General features: G+C 47.5%; 1 long non-coding RNA gene across 1 annotated transcript; it reads left to right on the forward strand.

Moving 5' to 3' along the window:
* The first annotated feature begins 6,937 nt into the window (after window positions 1-6,937).
* Window positions 6,938-25,760, forward strand: LOC138688644 (uncharacterized). The gene is made up of 5 exons (XR_011327526.1): window positions 6,938-7,135; window positions 10,341-10,495; window positions 23,905-23,963; window positions 24,415-24,477; window positions 25,480-25,760. It is a non-coding gene; the product is annotated as an uncharacterized lncRNA (long non-coding RNA).
* Window positions 25,761-25,985: the final 225 nt, after the last annotated feature.

A 25,985-nucleotide genomic window follows, 5' to 3' on the forward strand; every position in this document is an offset into this window, starting at 1 on the left:
CGGCCAGATCGGGCTGTACACCAGAGGATATCTGCAAACAAAGTGGTTGGGTCCCACCACATCTGAAAGAGGACTAAAATGTGCAGCAGTCAGAAAACATCTCAGCAAATCAAGGTTTTTTTTCTGTAAGTAGAAGGATGTTTCTTAGTAGCAGTTTCTGCCCATGTCCGTCATTGGCTGCTTTGTGTGACATCCTTTTTCACTTTAAGCTGTCTGTACTGAACGCCAAAGGAAATGAAGCAGGATTATTTTACACCCAAGTTGTATACCCCATAAGAAAGGGAGCAACCTGCTGTGCCAACTAGTGGTTTCCATACAGCGGCAATGCATAGAAAACAGACACTGACTTTTCAAAGTAAAACCCTACAGGAAGTCACTGCTCTCTCTGAGGAAATATCATTTGCTGTGCACCAGCTCCATTTGTTCCAGGGACATTTCTAACCTGTTGCCTGGATTTTAATGCAATTCAGGTTGTCACATCACACCAAGCTATGAGCTGCCTTTAGTGGGTAAGAAAAACGGGCTCGAAGGATCGGGTTTTGTTGCTTATAAATATTGTTTATTGATGAAGATTAACGAAGGAGCAGCCGGCGTGGAGCAGTCAGGTAATGGAGGCACTGATGTCCCTTCCCTGCAGACTGCCCTTCTGGCATACCAGGGATGGGAGGACTGATTACCCCCCGTGCTTGGCTTCCACTGGGGTCTCAGCACTGAGCTCCAGCCGGAGAGGTGAAACTGAGCAGTTTCCATGTTGCCTGCATTCCCTGAATATTTATCCCTCCTGCTCAAAAAGGAATAGAATAAAAAAAAAAGGAAAGAAGAAGAAAGCAAGCCTCACATTTTCTGTGGCATCTCAAGCTGAGGGGAAAGGCCGAGATAAATGGATACTTTCAAGGTCATTAGCTTGTGGAGCTCACAGTTTGTATCGCCCTGCCAGAGCTCGGCTTGGAGAGGTTATAAATGTTTTTCGTCTGAAGCAGGGAGCTCATTGTTGGAGTTTGGATCCTCTGCTTGGCTGACAGTGAAAAATCCAAATTCTGGTGGAGCAGGGCCCCCCTCCCCGCCTGGGAGGTCTTTTGTCTATTCATCTAGCAGAAAACACAGGGAATTAGATGCGCAGTTGAAGATATTGCGATGCCTCGCCGCTACGGTTGCCACCACCAAAAACACCACTGGGCAGCTGACCTTCCTGGCGGTCCACCAAAAGAGATGCAAGGTCAAGTGGTGTTTGCTCTCCAAGAAAATTACCTCAAAATGATGTCCAGTCTTCTCCAGCCTCACCAGTCGGCAGCCCCACTGTCTGTGGAGAAAAGACAGGGGGAGGGACAGAGCCAGAAACCCAGGCTGTGGGGCAAGGCACCCTCTCCCAGCCCTGGCAGACTGCAGATTTTGAGGGCACACTAAGCCGAGGCAGTGGCAGGCATTTTGCAGCTGCAGCAAGTGCAGCACTGCAGCAGCTGAGCCCACCTGCCGATGTGCAGGTGTCTTCTCCTCGCCCCTGCTCCCAGGCCTGCTGAAAGTCACCGCTTTTGGCCCTGTGTTTGTCCGAGTTAATAACCCCTGCACCTGGCTCTTTTCTGTGCTGCTCGAGGCCCCTGAGGGGTTTGGAGGTGCAGGGGCACAGCCACGGTGGCCGCGAAACCCAGCCTCTGTGAAGGGGGAACTGGTGTCACCCTGCCTGGCCGTCTGCATCTCTCCTGCCTTTTCCCATTGCTTTGCTACCCAGCAGCGACGCTGGGTGCGGGGAGGCTGTGGGCAAGGGCAGACATCCTTCAATCTCATCACCTTGCCTTGAAGGCTGCTGTATGATGCTATGTAAGACCAGAGTTCTTCCTTCAAAATTGGGTTTTCTCCATTCACCCAGGCGCAGGCTGGGTTTGCTTGGTGGACTGACGCTGCTCCCGGCATCTCAGGCCCCACGGGTTCCGGGGGACTCAGAAATGGTGCAGATAAATTGTCGTTTGGGGTCAATGCCACAGACTGAAACGAATAGAAAATTCCAGCTATTTGGTGCTCAGTCAGGCCAGATGTTTTATAGCCTCTGGTGGAATATCAGTAGATGTATTTCACAGCAGTAAAGGTCAAAGATGGACTCTAAAATAAGTGGAGCCAGCATTTTTGATGGCTCTCAGATTAGAGGAATATTTACTGGCAGATAATATCTGCAGAACAAAAACTTCTCGCTTAGGAAGAGAAGAAGAGTTTTAGCAGTGGCCAGGACCTCTGGGAGCCCTCAGGTCTCCCAGACTTTGGTCTGGCACAGAGGGTCTACAGGGATTTTGCTTTCTTCTTCCAGGGCATGAAATGCACCCTGACAAAATGCGGCCAAGCCCCTCTGCCTCTCGACTGCGCACCGCTGAAGGGATTGCCTTGCTGGCTAACCACAGGGATTCCTGTTCATCATTTCCAGGTCATGACACTGAAGCACAGGGAACTTGGGAGCTGCAACCTCTGGGATCTCCATCGACTCTCCTTCCTTTACCCTACCAAGCCTGTGGGTCTGGCTCACCTGCTGCCTGCCCTTTCTCCCCACTGCCTCCAGAAGCCAAGTCCCAAGAGCCTCCAAAAAGCTGCTGCTCTGTAGGGATGCCTCAGCAGAGAGCAACTAACATTTAGTCCCACTTACAGCAGGCTCTGCAGGACAGCTGGACTGATCTGAGATTTAACTGCCAGGTACAGGTCCATTTTGCTACTGAATTTATCCCCAAGATAATCTTCTGTGGAAGTTTTAGTTTATATAAAGATCCATCCCCAAGCATATATAAACTAGAGGCTGCAATAGTACAATTTGAAAGTGGACAGGGCATGAATTAGCAGTGCTCTTCCAGAGATATTTCTGAAATGGCACACAGAAATACTGAGAGCAGATGTTATATTGCTTTTAGAGGACAAAAATGGGTCAGACCTTATAGCAGAGTTTCTAACCACCACGTAGTCTCTGCTGTCCTATATTTCTCAGGATGAGAGTGGGGAACACTAACTCTCCTGCTCCAGGTGTCCCAAAGCCCTGGAACAGTTTCTCTCCTAAAACGCTACTGAGGCAGTGCTGGTGTGTGCGAGAGGAAGGTCTGCCTTTCTGTCTATTGTCTTCAGAAAAATAAGCCGTCTCCATATCCAAATCAGGCAAAAGTAGAATGATCAGCCCAGATGCCACCATCCTAAGAATGAGAGTCTGGGGAGCGTGGGACGAAGCCCAAATGGCTGCGAGTGCTCTGGATGTGGTGTTACACCATGGCCAGGGGCTGGAGGGGAGGAGGAAGACCCACGAGACCTGTTCGACACCAGGCATGTAGCACAGACCTGGCAGCCAGGGCAGAAGCCGTGCTGGGGCTGGAAACCAGGGACCGAGTGGCAGGTTGTGCCTGTAGCCTGGGCAGGGCTGACCTTGGCTGAGGTGGAACGGATGGATAGCCACGAGGCACCGGCAGGACGTCCCCCACAAACAGACCAGCCTCAAACATGAGGCCTCCGGACGGGAGCCAGATCGTTTGCCATCGCCTTGTCAGTGTCCTGGGATGACCTGGACACTGAACCAGTTTAGGCTGACCCAATGTCTGGAGAGCCTGTAGCTCCTCAGACAAACAGCTTACCTCCACCTTAACCTGTTTGGTTTGGCTAGCAGAGAACTACAATGCTGTGGGTTTTTTTAAAGAGGTTTGATCTTTTTTCAAGTAGTAATTGCCCGTTATGGAGGGTCTTCCTGAAGAATTGCCTTTAAGTCATCTGATGCTTGTTAGAAAGTGAGGTTTCCCTGGGTAGCACTGGTTAAAAGACACACTCATGTCCTTTGCATATTGCCAAGGTCTGTATCGCTCTGTGCTGACTGCAGGCAGTAACAAGTCAGCCTGTGGCTGTAGTAGCAGAAGAGTTACAGGAAAGGGGAAAAGCACGCAGGGGCAGCATATCTGTGATTCCTGCTAGCAGACCACCAGGACAGCAGAAAGCAGGTAGCGACAGTTCAACTCCGCTGAAGACATCAGCAAAAGCCCCCCTGCCTATGCGTGCAGCCCAGGCTTTGGCTCCAGCGTCCCCCCTGACAAAAGCAACTGGGACAGGAGGGCTGTCCTCCGCAGGCATGGCAGAAATCCCAGACAGGGTCTAAGAGAGAGGCCACCCCTCTCCCTGAGTGCCTGCGATGCCAGGGCAGGGCTGCAGGAATGGCCGGACCTGGCGGGGCTCCCCCCGGCGCTGGGGGTCACAGCCCGATGGCTCCCGGCTGCGTTGTATGCTAACGAGGGTGAGTCTCGGGGACAAGCATCTCCAGAGCAACGAGGGAGACAATGGCAGGAACGCCCGCCGGCCCTGACCAAGTAGGCCATGAGTCAAAACAGGCTATCACACCCAAAATCATGTCAGGGGATTTGCTAGCACCACTGGAAACCTTACTGGGTTTCATGCTTTAAATAAACCGTCCTAAAATATCCTAGCAAGGTACCCAGTCAGAAAAATGCCGAAAACCGGCCAAAAGCTTACCAAGGCAGTCAGCAATGCAAAATAATTCAGCCATTCAAAACCATTCGTTTTTCATGTCAGTCCTTGATTAATAGGCACTTAAATTAAGTTTTGTTTGTTTGTTTGTTCTTCTGGGATTAGCTGTTTCGCTTTGAAAGAACACAAGCCCCTCAAAAGATAAATGAAGGCGACAAACAGCAAATGTCCACCCGCCCTCTGCTTTTTTTGAAAGGCTTAGATGACTTCTGACTCTCCTTCTGGGTTTCCACCTGCCCAAGATGTGCAACAGCAGCTTTGCGGGTGTGCAAGGTGGCAACAGGCTCGCTGCTGTGCTGGACTACGGCGAGAGCATCAGCGTAGCCGGGCTTTGGTGACGGATAATGAAGCGGGCAGGAGTTTTTGGGTCTTCCCCTTATCCTAGAACACCATCGCAGGGAGGTGATGCCAGGCGCTGAGGGCTCTGGTGGAACAAAGGTTGGATGTGCTGCCCACCTCGGTGAGAGGAACAGAAATTAAACTTCATGAACTTGAACAAAAGACTAATCTCTGGGAGGGGAGAGTGGAGAGAAAGAGAGAGGAACCACAGACAATTAGTACTCTACAGGCTCTGACAGAGTCATTAATGAGGGATAATATCCAATTAAGGAGGAGGACGGGAAATCTGGGGAATGCCTGTATATATTCTAGTAAATTGCTTGTGGCTCCTCCCTACTCCCCTCCCCAACTTTGATGATCGTCTAAACAGGAAAGAAACGTTCAAATGAAATATAGTTGATGGAAATATTTGGAGCCCACAGGTAGGTGGCTTGCTGCCCAGATGTCCTGGGAGCGCATCCCCGCTCACATGCCTCATCAGAGATGCACGCATTGAAGGGTACATGAGAGGGAGCCTAAAAGGTTCTGGCAATGATTTAACTCAATTAAAGTCTGTGGGAGGGTTCAGCTTCACATCATGAAGCAAACACAGGATGAGTAACTGATATAAAACTGAAAGGCACTTTACTTGGTGTCTTTTGTCTTTAGGATGGCAGGAGGTGGATGATATTCCTGCACTGACAGGGTAAGGCTGGAGCTGGGCAGATTCTTGTAAAGCATTACGGGTTTTTGTTGTCAAAAAGGTCATCAGCAGCTTGGAAATGCAGATTTCCTTCCAGCAGGAAGTCTTTTTTTAAAAAAAAACTTTCTACTCATCTCAGCATTTCTTTAAATGGAACTGTTAGTCCTGTTGATGTGACCTAAATCAGCAATGTCCTGCATAAGAAAGAGAAATAACTCACAGTCCCCAGTGCCTCAGAAACACTTGTCTGGATTGACAGAGTGAGAGTCTGTTTCCAGAGTCTCCTATAAAAATAACTGGTAGCAGTTTTCAGAAGTCTGAATTGTCTGGGTTTGGGCGTTTTTTGGGTTTTGGGGGGTATGGGTTTTTTGGATAATTTTATTTTTAAGGCAACCCCCCCAAAACATTAATTATGTCAGCAGTGTTGTTTTTAATTTAGCACCTCTCTTAAAGTGATTCCCAAGGTAGTTCTGGGAGTAAAGCTTAATTTGTCTAAGTCTTTGCACGCGCTATATAGGGGGAGAGCTGGAAGAACTCCTAAGAATTTTCCAGACCTTTGGAGCTTCTTTGAAAACCAGTAAGTCCCTTTTCCCCTCACGCTTTATGACTGAATTCTCTCCCCAGCATTGCTGAACAGAGACCTTTACATGTCTGCATTTACAGATGGGCTCTGAACAGCGTAATCACCAAGTTCTCAACACTCTGAAGAATGGGACTTCATTTGCTCTTGCCATTGCTCCTTTTCTCCATAAATACATATATATACTTAATACCTCTCAGCTCCAGTGTATACAACCAGTGGTTATTGCATCAGTGAACGTTACAGATCCCATTTTTCCCAGGGCAGGGCCCTTAGTGTGCACAAAGGCACAATGCAGGAAAGATTAATATCAGCTTCTGCTTTGCCATTCCAAGCCCCTGCTAACTGTAAATAATATTTTAGCAAAGATCTTGATGCATCATGATCTATTGTGTTGCAGCGATGATGCCGCTTGTTATGTCTTTAGCAGTGATTTATCATCCTCTGCAATGACACAAATCACGGATGGCTCATGACACTCCAGGATGTATGATCTCTTAGTGGTGGCAGTGATGAATTCTGCGCTTAGATCATAACATTTTGAAACCTGGGATGTGGAGCTGATCCTTTGCTTTTTACTTCTAAAAGGTACCTAAAGCAATAAAATCCTCTCTTTGTTAACAATACGTCAAGTAGCACATCTCCCCCTTTCACGACAGCTCAATACGGTTAATTTTGGCTAAGCCTCGAAGGGTTATCAGGCAACTCCAGATTACTCATTCTTTTTGCTTTTTCCCCTACTACCTCCTAACCTTTAATGTCCTCCTCCTGCATTCTGGTCCCAGGGACATATTTTGAAATTCTGCTGCATGTATAATGAGTATAAAATGTTCCTCTAGGAGCTGGAGAAAGCTCAGATGTTTGGGTACAGTAGGCCCATTCCGACACAACAAGCCTACGCTCAAGCTGTGATCCCAACAGAGAAGAAAGCGTTTCAGGTCTGAGCTGCTCTCATCCAGTGAGCTACTGCCGTATCAGCTCCGCTCCGAGGAAGTGGAAGTACTTGCTTTTATTTATTTTTATCCTGTGGCATCGAAACGCCCCAGGTAAGAGAGGACAGAGTGGGGGGGGAGGTGGGGAGGGGTGTTGAAGGTTCTCACTCTTCACTGCTGGGTCCCTGCTGCTGAGACAATGCACATTTCTTTCAGGCAACACATAAATTATTGTGAGAATGCAGGTTTTCTGGTTTTAGCGTTGACAAACTAGACATGAATGTCAAAGGCAAAAAAAGAAGGAAAAAAAGACGATGACGAAAAAAGAAAAAAAAAAAAAAGAAAATCGCCAACAAATCACAGGGAGCCAAATGCTGCCCTTGGTGACGAGCACCTGAGGAGCTGCTCTGGCTGCAGCTGGGGGACCCTTCATGCTGCCTTCGCCTCGCGTACGGCTGGAAACCTGGGGCTGAGGGCTCGCTCCAGCAGCCAACGCTCCCCTGGGCTCAGGCTGAAGAGAAGGGGCCGCTCCCGGCCTCGGCCCCCGTTGCTCTGCCTCTTCCCAGAAGCCAAGGGGGAATCCGCCACCCCTTCCCCACCGCCCCCACCCCACGGAGGACTCGGACAGGAGCTGGCCGGCCACAGAGCACCGCTGGCGGCCGAGGGCGAGGGTCCCCCGCTGCCGCTGCTTCCCCGGCGGCCGGGGCGATAAGGCAGCGATGGCGCCTGGCGGCCGGAGAGGTGCTGGAGCGCCGAGCCGGCCGCTCTCCGTGGGGACGACGGCTGCACAGCGGGGCTCCGTGCGCTCCCGGGTCCCCTGGGGGGCAGCCGGAGCAGGGGACGGCAGGCGAGGGCGTCCTCTTCCAGGGCTGCGGGAAAGCCAGGCCCCCCCCCGGCTGAGGTGCCCTGAGCCCCGCGGCCTCGTCCTCCAGGCCTGGAGGCCCCAAGGTGGCTCGTCACCGCTGGATGGAGCAAAAGAGGTGGGCGAAGAGAGCCGAGGAAGCCTCCCGGGATGCTGGGCCGGCTGCCTGCCTGCCCTGGCCCCGGCCCCAGCTCGGCTTCCAGGGAAGCCGTTAATAACGCGGAGCCTGCTTCCCCCTCTGCTAGCGGGGACGGGGCCCCTCGGGGTGCCCCCCTGCCGCTCGCCGCCCAGCCTGCGGCCTGCCAGCCCCCTCTGCCGCAGCTGCTGCCGGCGGGCGCCAGCTCTCCAGGTGCTCCACCGGCCGGAGACGCCCCGACGGCCGAGAAGGCCTCGGCCCGGGGACCTGCGCCGGCACCCGGCACGCTGGCTCTGCCGAAGCAGCCGCCCGTCCCAGGGAGGGCCGGGGACGGCGCCCGGGGTCCGTGCCGCCCCCCCCCCCCCCCCGCCGCAACCTCCTCCCGGCCCGGGAGACGGGACGGCGTGTTCCCCGACGCCCCGGGCCGCCGCTCGGGGCGGCAGCGAGGCCGCTCGCCGCGCCCCCCGCGCAGGGACGGAGGCCGCTGGAGGAGCACGAGTGATGGCGCCGGGACAGCCGCTGCTTGACCGCGCGGCCTCGACACCCCCAGCAAGGAGAGGGCCTGTGATTGCAGCGTAGTGCCGGGGCGCGGGCAGGCGGCTCCCGCTCCCCGAAGCGGGAAACGGGGAGGGCGTTACGGGGGCAGCAAGGGCGAGGGAGCGGGACGCGGGGAGCGGGACGCGGGGAGCGGGACGCGGGCGCACCACCCCGCAGCCGTGTCGGCTCAGGTCTGCCCAGAGGATTTCGGCGCTTGCCTCCAGCCCACCTCTGCCGGACACAACCAACCTGGTTCCTTCCAAGCTGTGACACGGTCAGACGGGGCGGCGTTCTGCGGATACGCCGTATTGTTATCAAATCTCAGAGCGCGGACGTTTTTTTCCTACTCCTGCCATCAAAGAACAGAAGTCCGAAGCCAGTCAATTAATGCAAGAACTCATTTCACATGAGAGAAGGGCCCTATTTAAGGAAGGAGCTTTTTTTTCCTAAAACTTAGCAAAACAAGAACTGTAATTATCAGCCTGAGACAGCCAAGCATCACGGAAAATTTTACCTCAAGTGGTGAATGTTCAGCCAAGTTGGGACATAACAAAGCAAGATTTTAGAATAGAAAATCTTGGGCAATCCTGCTTAGAGTCTTCAGTGCTCATTAGTGCCTGTGTTTTCTGCAATACTGTAATTCATTCGATATCATCCTATGATATTGCTGCAGTAGGCAATGTTGTCCCCTAAGAAGAGAGTTATATTTAGCAAGAAACAAATGTATTATAACGTAGGCTACATACTCTGGAGTGGTCAGCTATAAAAACACATAGCAACCCTTCAAACTGAAGCCTTCCTTATTACTAGTCTTAAATGTCCAGGTCCAGAAAGGGAAACGTCTCCCGGTGGCTTGCAAAGGTGCGAGAAACCGTTTGAGATACACCTTCTCATGGTGTCACATTTCTTCGCTTCCCAGTGCATAAATGTGGTTGTCACTGAAATTCTTAACAGTGGGGATTTTACACATACAATGAATTTATCACATATAGTGGTCTGTAAAAATAAATATGTATTTGAAACTTAAAGAGGTCCACCAAGAGCAACCTTATATCTTTTAGTATGCAACACTTTACAATATGCTTCTATTTTATATTCTTTCTTTACAATAAACGTATTTCCATACCTCATATTTCACCACGTATTTTCAGCTTAACCTGTTGAAAATGTTGTAAGAAGGACCGTGCAACTAATTAGGTTGTTGAATGTGTATATTGAAAGTATGAATAATTGGATTTGATAAAGAATTAAAAAGAGTTAGACTGACCAAAACCAGACAAGAATTAAAAAGGAAATCTAAAAGTCATTTGATTCAGGTGGAGAAAATGAAACATCTTCCTCAGCCAAAACAATTGCAACAAAATAATTACAATAAAAAATATTGATGAAAGCCAAGGGATGTAAAAGCTGGGTTGACAGAACAGGAGAGAAGTGCTCCTGGGAGCCAGTATCGCAGCAGCCAGAGCAGTTTTGTTAACGTGGAGGGCTCAGGTTTAATATTCAACATTCTCCTGTGCCCAGAAGAGATGTGAAGACGCACCACAGCCCTGTTCAGACAACACCCTGGACACAGGACTACAGGTTTAATAGAAGCCGAGTCTCCTTGTCTTCAGCGACTGCTCTAACCACTGTGCTACTGAATAGAAGGGGATCCCTTGCCCTCGATTTTATAGGAAGCCTTCCCCTTTTTAACAGGTGCCTGAATCTTTTGACTATGCTGAAACAGCTAGCAATGGAAATTTTGGGACTGGTTTGTCTACCATGTTCTGATGTATTTCTTTCAGCTGAAAGTCTCTGGCAAAATTGACTTGAATTTGCAAATATGTTTGAGCTGCCCTGAAATATCATTTATGGAAGCACCCGGTACTTTCCAAAATATGATATGATGATGATGATGATGATGATGATAAAAGTAATGATAACAGCTGTTATTGTTCAGGTAACTCTACCACTATTTTCTTATTTCTTCTTTTATATGACTTTTTTACTGCTTCCTATTTCTTTACCTACCTGCAGCATATTATTTTATGTATATTTTCCTATTTATTTTGCTTCATCCTTTCCACTGCCATACATGATGGTGCCCTCATGGCTTCTTTATATATCCTCAGGTGCACAGTCCCACGACTTCTTTTTATATTGTCTGGGCCAAATCCTTCACGGTGTTACTCCAGTTTCCCTCAGGTGTGATGCCAATGAAATCGAGCTACATCAGCACAGAGTTGTGCAACTGTGCAAAAAGCAGAGCCCTTACCTGTTTAATGCCTTGATATATTTTTTTGTTTTGTAATGTCTTTCTCGGCACATGTCTTCATTTACAGTTTCCTTTTTTATTTCTCTGCACCTTGTTTTACAAACCTGGCTTCTTTACATTCGGTAGCCATCATTGTGATCTATCTGATCTAGACAGCTGTGCCGAGACAGGGGATTTTGAAATATTACTGTAAAAAACTGGAAGCTTTTTGCCACACTTGTATTCATTTTAGTGGTTATCACTGTAACAGTTAACAAAAGACACAAAGACATCCATACCCAAAACACAGCATATGAAGATTTAATTTTTTTTTTTTTAAAATGGCACATACATTTAAATAGCTCCTACTTTTCCCATTTGGCAAGGCCATTGTTGTGGCTAATGTATGTATTTCTGAAAACAATGATACATTTCCAATAGTATCTTCCACGATTTTTTTTCAATGAGCAATAAAGGAGGTTGAGGTGGGATGTGTTTTATCCCACCACATTATATCATTCCTCTTTTTCCTCTTTGTTGGATGGCAATCAGGAACCCTCATGCCAAGCTTGGGAAGCAACAGCATCTGGCTCCTTGGCAGATTCTGCAGGCGGTCTTGTTGCCAGCCTTTAAGCTGTGTCTGGGTCTGCTGCATGGTTTGGCTGCAGATGGGCTCTCTGGGTTGCCTTGTGCTTATGGGTGCCAGTTTTGGCTTACCTTTGATTCTGAGGACTTTACTCATTTTTATTCATTTGTGAATAAGGACCCATCCAAATGCTTCATGAAACCAATATCAGAGTGTACCGATATTTAAAATGAAAAGGGAAGGAGGCTGTTTGCCTTCCCCCTCCCCTCCCCAGGATGAAACATTATAATAGCATCTGCAAATGGATCTGGATCTATCAGTATTTCCATTATAAATCAGAGGCTTAGAGCTTAGCCATGAATATTCCTCCCAGAATGAAATGCAATGCTGCCGCTGATATCAAAACAGCACCGGAGGTTTTTTCAGACCACCTAGGCATTCCCACGCTCACTTTCCCTTCCTTCGAGGGGGATCATTTTGAAGTCTAACATTTGAGCATCTGTCCAAAAACATCTGCATGACAAAAAAAATGCTTCTCGCTGATGTTTCTGGACGCTGAGGTTCAATACAGTTTTGGAGCCACTTACAAGAACAGTGCCTAGGCCTGGAAGAAAAGCTTCAAATTCAGAGACTCGGTGGACACGGAGGGAGCTGTGGCTGTGACCACAGCCTTCCTGCCTCTCCGACCCGCAGAACCCCGAAGGCTGGGAGGGTGCAGCGGGAAGGCGCTGTACCTGTCTCCTGCTTCGGCACCTGCTTTCAGCTCCTACAGGTGTTGCTGGTCAGACCCAGTTCGGCCACCCTTCTGCCCGGATTTGGGCACCCAAAGACCCCCCCCCTGGCAGGAGCTGCCTCCCCCAGAGAGGATGGGGGGAGAGCGGGGCGCAGGGAGGCTGTGCTCCCTAATCGGAGGTGTCAGGCTGTTGTCAGGGGGGAGCCAAGTGCCTCTGCCCAGCCAGCGTGTGCGGATACCGCCTAGCACAGATGGCGGGGGGGGCTGCCCAATTACCAAATTAAGCCTTCAAAACACGATGTGACTCCTACTATTTTGGAAGGAACCTTTCCGGACCCCGGACGCCAGTGCCTGCACCTCCGCATGCCTGGCCAGCCCAGGAACGGCTGCTTTCAGTCATCTTGGGATGGGTGCCTTTGGAGTAGCTTCATTTTTGGGGAAGCAACCTTCCCGCTGAGCCAGGGGAGGTGCGAGAACCTGGCATCCGGGAGAAGTGGGTGGGATGGGGCTGGAAGGAGCAAGGGAGCGTGAGGAGCTTGTTGGCACCCTATCAGAGTGTGCATACGGTAATATAGGTGATGGTGCTGGGGGACCAGGGCACTTCCCCCGCCTACAATTGGGTCCTCTTGGTCATGCTGGATACTGGGCAACGCTGGGTCACAGCTGTCTGTGCTGATTCCCAACATGACCCTGCTTCCCTGCTGAGTGCTTCTAAGTGAGCAGAGCAGCCTCCGAGCAGCCAGCCAGGCACTGAGGACAATGCACAGCAAAACCTCTCCTAATTACAACAGGATCCACAGGCAGAAGTTCCAGTACCGATAATGACAAAAGAAAATTAAAGTAAAAAAACCCAACAAGACTTTTTCGAAAGGGTATTTCTATTTTTCTCTTTGCTATATGAAATGTAAAATACCACCCCACAAAATTTTATCCCTCTCTATATGCTGAAGGAGTCACGTCAGTGACACATACTGTTACACGAAATCCAACTAAACATAATGCAACATTCAAAGCAGCAGTGTTCTGGTGTCCCTCGCTTCCTTTTTTAAACCTGTCTTTTCTGTATTTAGGAAAAAGGTTTCTTTCCTTTCCATGTTTCCCTGCAGTCTATAGACAGTCTCTGCACATGATTTATAACAATCTTTCTTGTGCAATATCTTCCAAGAGTCATCTTTTTGCAATCCTTTGTAACAATCTTTCTTACAATCTTATGTTCTTGCAGTCTTTCTTAAATGAATCAAGGCAGGATGTCAAATATGTAGGTCTAATGGCTGGCACATTTCTTTGCCTCCCCCCCCCCGCCCCCCCCCTTTTCTTGTAGCAAGGTAGGGAAAAAAGTTAAATCACAACAAAATTGTTACAGATTCTCTTTTGCAGGTTATTTGGGGAGGGGAAGTGGCTGTGTAGTGCTTAGTTGCTGGCTGGGGTTAAACCACGACAAAGGTGAATCACTTCCCCAGGACAACATTTAAAAGGAGTGATGCTCCTAGTTTGGTGAAAGACTTGAACACCCATGCAGCTCCAAGTATGGGAGGAAGCTACGTGCATTTGATGAAATTACTTGCCTTTTAAATTAAAGCGCTTAATAAATTTCAAATGTCAGGTCTTATTTTTGCATGTAGGTCAGAACCTTGTCTAAAGTTAATTTCTTTTTTAGGTTGGTAAGAGCACACATTACAGATCAAAATAATAACCAAATAACCAGTTAGGCTCCTTAATGTGAACCTCTCCCCTCTCCTGCATGAGTAGTAAGAGAATTCATCAGGAAATCACATGCTAGCATTAAAAATACAAGCTAATATTATCTCCAAGAAAGACTCCAACATGACCAAAGACTGAGGGTCCAAATAACAGAGCAGGTTAAGTGCTGAAAAACAGGACTGGTGAATATTTGTTTAAATTCCATTTGAATTCTCATTCCATGCTGTGTCTTCTGGATATATCCTTAGGGAAGTGAAGGTTGACTATTGTTGGAGTGGTTGGCTGCTCTTTGTAATGTCCTTATTCACACAAAACCCACGAATGTTTATGTGTTCACGGTGTATTTCCTTGTTTACTGTTCTCTTTGACAAGTTTCACCTACCCAGAGGGAAACAGAAGGGGTACTGTGTGGTTTAGGTGATCAGCTCAATACTATGAGGGGTGAATGGCAAATAGGAAACTGTCAATTCAAACAGCTCATAAATAAGGCACAAGATGAAAATCATGAGTCTAAACCATTGACAGCCAAAAGCAAAAATATACCAAAAACTTCACGAATATGCTCAATGCAGTTCCAGCTGGTCCATCAATCATTCACCAACAGAAGTGCTACAACCGTGGCAAATAATATTTAAATAAATAGTATTACTATTGCTAGCTCTGTTGTGCATGACTCCTGTCTCACAGAGGAGGGCTAGGCAGGGATCTTCTGCCCTGACTTTAGAGCAGGACAGAGATGCTCCACAGAGATGCGTACTGGCCCACTCTGTGTGTCCAAAGCCAACTCTTCCATCTCAGGTCATTGCTATATAAGAATAAAAGTACAGGATTCAGTTATTGCTGAGGGTGGTTTGCTGTGGATCTAGGCACAATGGTTCAGAAAGGCATCTTTATTGCTGTCTCACTGTTCAGTTTCTAGTGGGCCAAGGAGCACAGTACAAAAGCTGTCATCCCACTTGGCTCTCATTGCTCTCGTTTTTGGCACCAACAGCTGAGGCCAAGGACTGAATGAGCACAGGGGATGAATCCTGCTCTGAAAGCTCGCAGATCAGGACTGAGGCATGTTGGAAGATCAACGCGAGATGCCTGCACATCTCCTTCTTGCATGGTCCTGTTCTCTGGGTGAAGAAGGGGCTAAGGTTCTTCTAAAAGTTTTGGCATTCTCACTAACGGTTTGAGAAGGCGGTCAGGTTTAAAAGCTGTACTCTGGGAAGGGGCACTTCTGGAGAAGATTAGTCTTTGGGCTAAAAGCTGCCCCTTGACCTCTTGTCCACAGGTAATTTTTTTAAGGAAAATTTGGAGAAAGCCCATGTCAGATATTTCATTCATTCTTTAGTTTGATTTGCAAGCCCTGCTTTGCACTGCTTTGAACAGTCATCCGTAGAACATTTAAACAAACACCTTCTTACATTTTCAGTTGGGCCTATCTTTTCATTTCCCTTCTGTGGCATTTTACCTGCAAACTTAAGGCTCTTGCCATTTGCCAAGACACATCCTCAACTCCTCACTGGGCAACAACGCATGCACACATGAGCAGCAGCTGCTCCTTTATGTGCCTGGAACAAGCAAAACTTGGAAAGTTGGAAGAGCCATGTAGTGCAGCCCGATGTATGCAGAACCAGGGTATTTGCCGCACAGCAAGCCAGCTATGTACATGTTGGCCCCGCAAAATGGCAGAAACCCTACGTGCCTCCTATGTCTGCCCATTTTACTCTGCTTTCCAGCTAGGGCAAGGCAGCCCTGCATGCATCGAGTCTCCGCTGTGCCCCCCGTCCGTCCTGACCGAGGAATGGAGGTAGGGGACAAATCCTCTGCTCTGGCTCCGGTTCCTGAAGCAGAGGAACCATCAGCCAAGAGTGCAAGTAAAACAATTGAAGTAAATCTTCAGGTTTCAATAGTTTTTTTTAGATTTCCCTTTTCTACTGTGTAAGCTGTGTCTTGTTTTTATTTTCCACAGGTTTGGCAAACATTTTGCTTTTACAGCTCAAGCTTTGCCCAGTCACCGAGCTGCATATAGGCTTTGCTTAGCTTTTGACTTGCATGTTAAACAAGAATTAGGAAATAAAAGAGATATTATTAGGGTTTGGACTTTCTGGTTTTGGAGTCAACAGGAGCTTTGCTGTCTGCTGCTGGCAGAGGAGGATGGAGAGCAGACTGCTTCCTTTTACCATTGTAACCCAGTAAGTTTGCTCTTGAACCCCAGGTACGTGCTGCCCATCTGACCTCTTCCACAGCTTTGCTTTCAGTCCCTGGCAAGAAAAACCCTTGCGTTACGTTCTGCAGCAGCAAGATAGGGTCCAGGATGTTTAAATCCTCAATACTTTCTGTATTTCCTGACAATACCCAATTCACGGGGCCAAGATTTGAATACACATCTTCCTCGCACCATTTCACAAAAGGCTTGGATCCCAAGAATAGGAGAAACCACTGCAATACAACAAGGACATATAAATATGAATGTCAAACTGCCCCATCAATGAAATGCTTTAAAATGCAGGGAGTGCCATGGTGCAGTGGGCCACAGAAACACAATGAAATGATAATGAGGACAAGCGGAGATGAAGACCACCCACCAGTAGTTTTATAACTGTGACTTGGAACGACAGTTCTCAGCGGGGCCATTGCGACTGGATGCCATTGTCATTTTTAGCACATGCTAAAGTAGCAATTGTGCACGGACATTTCAACTGTTGCCTCTGACAAACAGCAGCCAGACTATTTATGAACAACCCCCAACCCCATTCTTGTGCGTTTGGCTGCGTCTGTAGGTAGGAGAGAATGGAAGACTGCTACTTTGTTCTGACAGGTTTTCCCATAGTCACTGTCTGCTACTCCTTGCATACGCTTAATTTTCTGAAGAAGAGAAATTATTTACTCTGGCCCCTTCTTAGCCAGCTCTCCAGCATTAATCTTCTCTTACTCAAGCTTCTGCTTAAGCTGTAGTAGCCTTCATGCTCCATTGCGTTTACCCTCCTTTCCTAGAAAAAACCTCAACATTCAGAATTATGGTGTCAAAGTAAACTTTTCTAGGACTTGGTTGCACCCTTAAGACACAACTTGGGTTTTGGAGCAATGAAGAAGAGGAGGGAAAGACGAGGAGCACGTATGTTCCTGATATGTTGATTCACCCTGCTGGGGACATGCATGTGCTGGATCAGAGCATCTCCCAGGTGTCCTGGCTTAGGTTTCTGCCTCTCCACCCCCAAAATCTGCCACTCACTTTCTTGGCAACTCTCACCAACACCTCACCTCTAGTACAGGGCATAGGGAGCACAAACAGGGTGTAGGAGAATTTTCTCCCACCCAAATTCCACGTCAGAAACAGTTTGGCTCAAGATCTAGGTAAGCAACAAGTCTTCAAAACAATAATCCAAATGCAGATCTTTTCTGTTTTGTAACTCCGCTAGAAAATTACCAAGTCACGTTCAAAGAACACAGCCTTTTAGGTTTGGTCACTGTTTCATAAATATCTGTAGATTTCACAGCACCCTACCAGCTTGCCTTTAAGTCTTATTCTATGAAGAAACTCATCTGAAAAGCAGTTGGCAACTAATATATTCTTAATCTTTCACTCTTGAGATCCTGTCATAAAATGTGTAGCTGAGGGAGGCTGTTCACATTAATGTGCCACCATATCAGGTCATCACTCCCAAAGCTTTCATCATGGGATGTCACTGAAAGGTGCCACCTTCACAGCCAAGAAATGCCTAATTTATCCATTAAGCATTCCTTCAGTAGTCATATAAAGTGAGCATGATTGTGGTTTTGTTTTTTTTTTTTTTTCTATGTTTCACCAAGAAGACAGCTATAGCATGGCTCAGAAAATAAGCACTCATGTTATTCTCAATGGCCTGTGCAGAAAAATATGTTTAGTCTGCATGCACATGGTGGTAGAGGAAGCTGACTCAGAGCGAGCTGTTGGTAGCAGGTGCTTCTGGATGGTCAGATTTAAGGGACTGCAGGAGCACTGAGAGGTCTCCAGCATGGAGCAGAGCATTGCATGTCTGGGTGCTGTTCTAGGTGTTGTATAACCCCTTTATAAAAAGATGGGGAGTTATGTACTCATCCCTGAAAAAAGAGGTGGGAAAAAAGGGAGCTAGAGAGGAAGAAGGAGGGGAAGAGGGATGCATGGCAAACAGAAATGCACAGCTGAAAGCGCAAAGAGACAGGCACAGCGCACCCAGCTTATTAACACTGCGGAGGTCGTTGCACATTCAGGCCTGGGTTTATCTTGCCAAAGCTTTGGGAGGAGATCTGAGACACCTCCCTGAGACATACCTTAGGTAACCTATGTAGTCAATGGAGAGATAGACTGGAGAGCAGCAATTTAATAAGACAGTTCAATAAACCTCAGTCAAGAGCCTCTTCCGGAGCTATCTATCACTTTCTGTCCAACCTTGAAATGTGGGGTCCTACACTGTCACAACAGCACAGATATGGAGCAGGCAGCCAACTTCCCTGGCTCGGGAAGCTTCTTATCAAAATCTTCATGAGACTGACAATCACAAAATACATAGCAGGAAGCTGAGTGGAGCAGGAGCTCCTGGAGCGGCTCGCAGGCAGGTGGTGACCGTGGCTCTGCAGGAGAGGTGTGCTCTGCCTCTGTGGCTCCCCTGTACAGCTCCTGTGCTGCGCTGATAGCTCAGGACTGGCAGCAGAACTCTTGAGCCAGAGGACTGTCTGCGTAATCCAGACTTCTGCTTCTGGAGAAAAGAGAGCCAGAAAGGCCTGCACCATGAAGTTGTGCAGACCAGCTGCATGCCCAACCCGATCCCATCCCACTACGGAGCAGAGGGAGCCCTGGACAGCAGATGTCATCTCCTGCCCGAGCATCTCCTCATTGCAGCTTTCCAAGGCACAAGGTAGGGAGGGGATGTCCAGTGATTCTTTGCTGTGAACGAGATTCTGGTTTGTAGATCTGGGTGGGAAACTCAGCCTTTCTGTGCAACACAACTTTCCAGATATAAAGCCACTGGATCTACAACGGCTGTAGAATTGATTGAGAATAGCACAGGAAACTGGAATTCCCCCTCACTCTTGGTTGTCCTTGAACTCACCACTCCTTGTACCATCCCACGACTTCTCTGAACTTTCAATCAATGAGTACTTTGGTTTGCAGTGGAAATGCGGGGCAGGTATATGGCAGTGGTCTTTCATACCTCATGGGATATTTGCTGTTGTGTAGAAACAAGAAGAGCCACCTCACAGAAAGTTCAGCAGAATACGCTTGGCAATAGTATTGACATTCTTTGCCAGGCATGAATCCTCAGACTGATGTTTCCAGATCTTAGAGCCTCCGCTTCCTTTTCTGCCTGGTTAGTTAAAAGCTTCTCTATGGTGCTAGCCTAAGTGGGATCTCAAAAACTCACAAACATGCATCAAGGACATACAGCAAGATCTCATAGTGTGGGCTGTCTGGTGTCCCCATTTGACAAGATTTCCCAGTCGAGGCACATGTTGGTGAACTGGCATGTGCAGCAGTGTGCATGAAAATTTCTGGTAAAACTGAGAAAGGAACTCAGTGACTTTGACTTCTTCTCTGCCTTAACCCTCACTCCTCCTTCCCCTTCATCCCTCCTTCTCCCTGAATCTCCATTCTTCTTAATGCCTCAATGTATAGATTCAATAGGCCTTATATGAAAGAGAGAACACTTGTGGCTGGAAAACACTGTATGTTTAAATTCAGCATAGCTGTGAGAACAGGCAACAAGAAATGGGATTACAAACAGTCAAGCAAGTTCACACATGTTAGTTATGTCCAAAGAGAGTTGCTCTCCTTTGTTACAGTGTGCTCCGCTCATCTGTGCAGCTGTGCATCTGGCCTTTTGTTTCTCTACCTATTCTCATAGGTGACTGTTGTAATGAGGAGTGACAGAGCCGAGGAGCTGATGAGCAGAAACCTCCTGGACGGGGTGAAGTGTGGGACTTGCATGAATAAGGCACTTGAAGCAAAGGAATCTGGAAAGATATTCAAATATATAAGAATACATAAATATTATGAACAATACTATCATGTCAGCCCTGCTTTCCAGTAGACCTCTGTAGGTATTCAGCCTCACATTGGACCCGCTAGGAAATCTCTCCTGTTTATTCTGTGTGCATCCAGATACCATGGCGGAGACGACACAGTAGCTCTGTTTGAGCACCTGATCACCAGTGTATACCTGGTCTCTCCTCTGGACTGTGCTGAGCTTCTCCGTGTATGGTAGAGCTTGTTCTCCGTATCAAGCACAGACCAAGCGACCTGGCGCAGTATTTTTCAAACTCTGCGGCTGATCTCTAAATGGTGGATTTGATACCTTGTAGGGGAGATTGGAGCCTGGCTGCCAAGGAATGTTTATTTTTGTGTTCTTGCCTAATCATTGTCACAGATGATTCAGCAAGAGCAGAACCGCCACTCTGCCTGAAAAAAAATTCTGCCAGGGCTTGCTCTTGTTCAATTTGGAGTGAAAATGAACAAAAAATATATAAAAAGCCATCCTTGTGCTCCCAGAGGGTACTTTTCTGCATTTTGAAGGAGGAATATTGAGCTAAAATTGGAGAAACTGCACAGGTAGAAACATTCTTAACATAATGAATGGCTTATGTAAACCAGGAATAATGTTGTCTGGGGTATATTTTGCTGTCTGCAAAAACCCAGAGACCTACAGGTACCTGCAATTCCATGTCTTGATGTTATTTAGCCAATTTTCCCCTGCCATGAGGAGGTCAACAGTCATGTACCTTCTGTGTTGGACACTGTCAAGCCTTGTTTACTGTCATTATAAGGTCCCAGGAGAAAGCTGGTGAGTTTTTGGCAGTTTGTGGCAGAGGAGAGAGCTACAGCTGCAGAGCAGTTGTTGTCATAACACCTATTCATCATTATCCCTCCCATCATGAATCACCTCCTGATAACCAACCCCTCTTTGTTTACATCCATCACATCTAGAAAACCTGTGCTCGCATCCAGGAATCACGTCTCTACCTGGGAAAACTCTGGCTGGTTTTGTGCCAGTATTTCTTCCCCAAACCCAGAAAATTCTCGAAGTCTCCCTGCTGAGAGAACAGGGACAGCTTTTCAAATGTTTTGTTCACTTCCACTTAAAATTCAACCAGAGTATCTAAATTAGGAATGCTGCTACATTCCAGCTCAGAAAGCTGCAGTGCTCTGTTACAAAGAGGGACTTCGTCTCCTCCTCGTTTTCCAGAAGCCCGTCTTTCTGGATCGTCTGGTCCATTCGCCTAGGTGGAAAGCTTGGTAGGGGGCCCATGTTGTACCCTTCCTTCTGTGTCTGGTACAGTGCGGAGCACCATGTCAGCGATGCACTAATACACAAGAATAATCAGCTCATCAAATCAGCTTCATTAGTTGGAGCTCGAGAGCACAGCTCCGCTGCCCAGCCCCGCAGACACGCAGCCTGCCTCACCGCTCCATCTGCTGCAGCCGAGCAGGAGGGGTCTGCCCATTCGGCTGTTCACGCAGAAGTGCAAAAGCCCGGGACACGGGGGTACTTCGAGCATGTGCCATGTTCCTGCCTGACACATGTCACCAGGGGACTGCTGCTCCTCCCCTGTCTCTCGTACGTAAGACCAAATCCAACTCCGGAGTGCCAGCGATGAAGCCGCTAGAGCGAGGTTTTTGGCCACTAATGATTTCCCTGGTATTTGCGGGGAGGGGAGCGGGGTCTGGTCCAGAAATTCTGCCTTGCATCCCTATTGCAAGGTGGACTCCAGGAGGCCGACCCGTGCTCCTGGTAGGTGGCCCTGCAGCAGGGACCCTCTCTAGAAGAAGTGGCAGGGCAGAGGCTGCTGGAAGGTGGCTCGTCCCCACAGCAAGCTCAGGGCTCTGTGGTCCCTGTAGTTCGATAGCAGAAGAGCGGGACACCACAGGTCACGAGTTTCACAGGTTTGTTCGCTGCTTGGAATTTCTGAGCGAGAGTATTTATGGATAGCTCTGGAGTTATTTTTATAGGAATGGCTCTGTAACTAAGCACTTCAGAAAAAAATCAGGCCACCACGTAGATGAAAAGGCAGGTGGAGAGGGCTTCGCTTGAGCGTGTCCAGGTTGGAAATGGATGGGTGTAAGCACCTAGCAGGCGCTTGCTATGAAAATCCCTAGGGCCGGTTATCTTCACAAATGCTCTTCTTCAAACAATGATGAATAATAAACACATGTATAAATCTCTCAGTCTTTGGTATTGCCAAGGGTCTGTGCAGAAGTATCTGTTGCTTACACTCAAGTTCTCTCTCTTTCTCTCTGTGTATTTTTAGCATGGATGGAGATATAGTCTCAGAAAATGTAATGACATGTGACATGCAGGATTCATATGTATCTAGGCAGTATGGGAATGTACCATGTAGGAGGAGATGTAACATACTGCTTGGCTTCTAATACCCATTACTTAAGCATAATAAGGCGCATTATGGAAGCCGATAAGGGGGCTCCCCATTGCGCCTAAGCATTAGAAGACATATGTTTATCCCGCACCCGTATTCTCCCTTTGCTTTATGTCATTACATTAAAGTTGATTCATGCAATATTGCCTGAAGATTTACATTGGCTTGTCAAAAATGCTCTAGGCATTTGCCTTCAGAAGATGATCAGTTTTCACAAGAAAACAATGATCAACTTGATTCCACCTCTCCCATGTCATTAACAAACACCTGCTAATGAGTCCGATTGGATACCAATGCAATGCTATGGCAAATAATCTAAAGTTCAGGAAAATTTCTCTGCTGATTTTAAGAGAGTCAAAAGGCAATGTTCTGTCCTGGAGTTACCTTTGTAACTCTAACAAGATGAGACAGTGAAGTTTTGCCTTGTAAGTGGTTCTAATGACATGTTTTCCAAAACCCAGCATGTTTAAGGAAGCATTTAATGTCCACATATCTCTGCCACTGGGAGGAAGTGTCTCAAACAGAAGGGATCAGCCTCTTCCATCCCTTGTTTTCACGTTGCAACCTAGTTTTAACAGGAGCTGTAACCTGCAAGTGGATACAGAAAAGGGCTGGAAAAGGATCTTAATATCATAGTTCAAGAAAAAATGCGTATTTTCCTAACCAAGGTTTGGATTGCATTGTAAAGATAGACACTAGAACGGTTGACAGCTTTAACAAGAAAACTGTGACTGCAGTCCTAGTGCAAACCATACATCTTGTGAGATCAAGTGGAATGCTCTGTACAGATGCCAAAAAGAGCTGAATTTTTAAAGCCTGTTTTTTTATTAGTAGTTAATGGTGTATATTTAGCACTGAAAAGATCATTTGACAGCACATCAGTCTTGCCAGATATATGAGTAAAAGGAAACTCAAAAAACCACATTTGTGGGGGGGTCTTTTTTGTCTGAAATTTTAGGAGGAACCAACCTACCGGATGCAAACTCTGCTGAACTAGATGGAAAGACTGCCATTGATTTCCACGGACTTTAGATCAACCATAAGGAGAGGAAGCAAAATGCATGCTAGGATGTTTCCTTGGTTATTTGCCTGTCCTTTTAAATGCTATATGTGACATTTTAAAGTTCAGGTGTTAAAAAAGGAATGATAGCTTCATGAAGGGTTTGTCAGTGAACTGCAGAGTTTAGAAGGCTGTTAAAAATATGAATATAAATGTCTCTGTGCATACACACTACAGGGACAGAATTTAATTTAGCTGGAGCTGGTGGTACCTGACACTTTCTGCTATGAGAGCCTGTTTTCAGTTTTCTATAACTTTGCCAAGTTTTAACCATTCAGTGTCTACCTCACACTGAATATTTTGCATCTCTTGATTCCACCAGCAAGGTGATAAAAAGCTACCCAGTATCGCAGAATGGAGAAGGCAATCAGGGGATCTGGCCACACAGGAGAGGGAGTAAGTGACAGCGAGAGAAGCATGCGGGTGGACAAAGGAGGGGACAAAGTGAAGTGGAAGGTAAATCAGATGGGGGCAGCCAGACATGAGAGAGAGTGATGGGGTGGGGTGAAGGGCTAGGCCAGCAGGAGAGGCAGCCTGGGAGAGAAAAACAGGAAAGGGTGAGGAATAAAAGACCCCCAAAGCAATCTCAGCAGTAAATCCTTGAATCATGCATTCATCTTCTTTAGTTTTTGTTGTTTTTTTTTTCTTTTTTTCCCCAGGCTAAAGAAAATGATTTATGCAGCACCAAGCATAAGGGGGCCCCATTCTCCACTGGCTGGTGAGCATTGCTGTGAGGAACACAACGGCAGCAACAGCAAAGACAGGAGAAGATGCCTGTTGTCATTTCAAAAGCCCTGGGAATGACTCATTGGTCAGACTGCTCCCAAGAAGAAAACTTGCGTATCGCAACTGTTGGCTTTCTTTTCCTGTTGAGATTGCAGTTTTTATATTCATTTTCCAAGCACTAGGAAGAGACTATGGGACCTCAGAAGAAGGCAGAAGAGCGGAGAGGGGAAAGGGAGGGCAAGGGCAGGGGGGGACGGGGACAGACAAAGACACACAGTGAGGAGGGAGACAAAGCACAGATGAGGAAAGAGAGCAAGTGAGGAGATGCAGAGAGGGGAGGAACCACCAGATGGGGAGCAAAAAGCCAGATAATAAAATCTCTCAGCATTTGTTACTCTACCCCAATGTATGTGTATGTTCCCTGTGCCAACATTTCTTCCTAGAGGCCTCTTCATCTCCAGGGTACAGCGATGAGTGCAGCAGGAGCAGGAAGGACAGCTGGAGAGGTAGGTGGTTAGATGCTGATATGTCAAAAGATGTACTCCTGTACACCATGCCAGTAGAAATGCTTGAGGAAAGTCCTGATTCCCGTGTTCTCTCACTCTGTAGCTGCTAGGTTTAAAGCCTGATTTCCAGGCAAGCAGCAGACATTTCCTTGTCCAGTGACGATGGGACCAGAAGCCAGCCCCACCTGGGGCAACATGAAATTTTCCCATGTTGAGGCCCACCGGCACATTGCACATCACATCTGTTTTGTGGAGCTGTTTACGTGAGGTCCCACTAACATGCACTCTCCTCCTCGAGCAGCCTGCGTCTGCATGTGTCCCTGATCCGCAGATTAACGATAAGATTATGCTTGTGGTAGCTGCCTTGTTGCACTGCTGCCGGGAGACAGCATGTAGGCAAGGAGGCGTCCCTCATGCTCTAACGGCATGTACCCATCGCAGGCATTTGTGTAAGGGAGGTTATTTTGGACGTGCAAGGAATCACGTGATGCCAGCATAAATGTTTCCGGGAGATGTTGCTCTTCCTGCATCTGTTCCGAAAGGGAAAAGGAAAGGGGAAAGGTAGAGGGAGGCTTCCAGCCAGCCCCATTAGCTTTTGCAAATGAATTCTCTAACAAACACAGCCTTCTCCTCGCTGCATGAATTTTGCACACAGGGTGCACCAAGTTCATGGGCATGCCCTTGTTCATAGCTGCCTGGCAAGGAATTAGGGCAAAAAAAGAGAAATACATAAAAATGCCACCCTGGACTTGTTGATAAACAGGTTACTTGGAGTCTTGGCTAATCATTTTCTCTGATGGATCTGTCACCCAACCTAAATGGCATTGTCTCTGTGCGTGGCCGCCATAGAAAAAAAAAATGTTTTTTTCTGTTTTTTCCTGTTCAGAAATTATCCACACACACTCCCTAAACATTTGATGGGGTTTAGAGTGTGAGGCTTTTCCAAATGGCTGCAGAAGCCCTTCTGCAGCTAATTTATCTGTGTGTATATTTATTTTCTAGCAATGACACCATTCCCCTGATGGATGCAATCATCTCTGGTGGTTAGGCTGCTTTGCGTGACAGGACCCTAAGTGATGACCAAGAGAAGAGGAGAAGATACAGATGTATGGGTGGAGCGGAGGAAGGAGGTCAGGCCGAGGGACTGCTGTGGTTTAAACACCCCCCAGCTGTGAAGAGGTCATGGCTTCTTCTGCTTGTCTCACTGTTCCTTTCACAGATAGTCTGGTGATTACAACCACCACCACCACAACCTTGCTAAGTAAATAAGGTCCATAACACCAGCAGAGGGAATCAGTAGTTTTTATTCACTAAAATATGTGGTGGTTTTTTTTTTTTTTTAAAAAGCTGTAGTCACACAGCTGTAGTCTGGACTCCCACGTTTCAGCTGTTCCCTCTGTCCACAGGCAGAAGTAATGCGTCACTTTCTGAATTGTTTCTTTAAAAAAAAAAAAAAAAAAATCGGTTAATCAACAGCAGCAGTAACGCTGAGTGGAAGCGGTCGGCTC

Source organism: Haliaeetus albicilla, chromosome 13 (genome assembly GCF_947461875.1).
Source record: "Haliaeetus albicilla chromosome 13, bHalAlb1.1, whole genome shotgun sequence".
NCBI lineage: Eukaryota > Metazoa > Chordata > Aves > Accipitriformes > Accipitridae > Haliaeetus > Haliaeetus albicilla.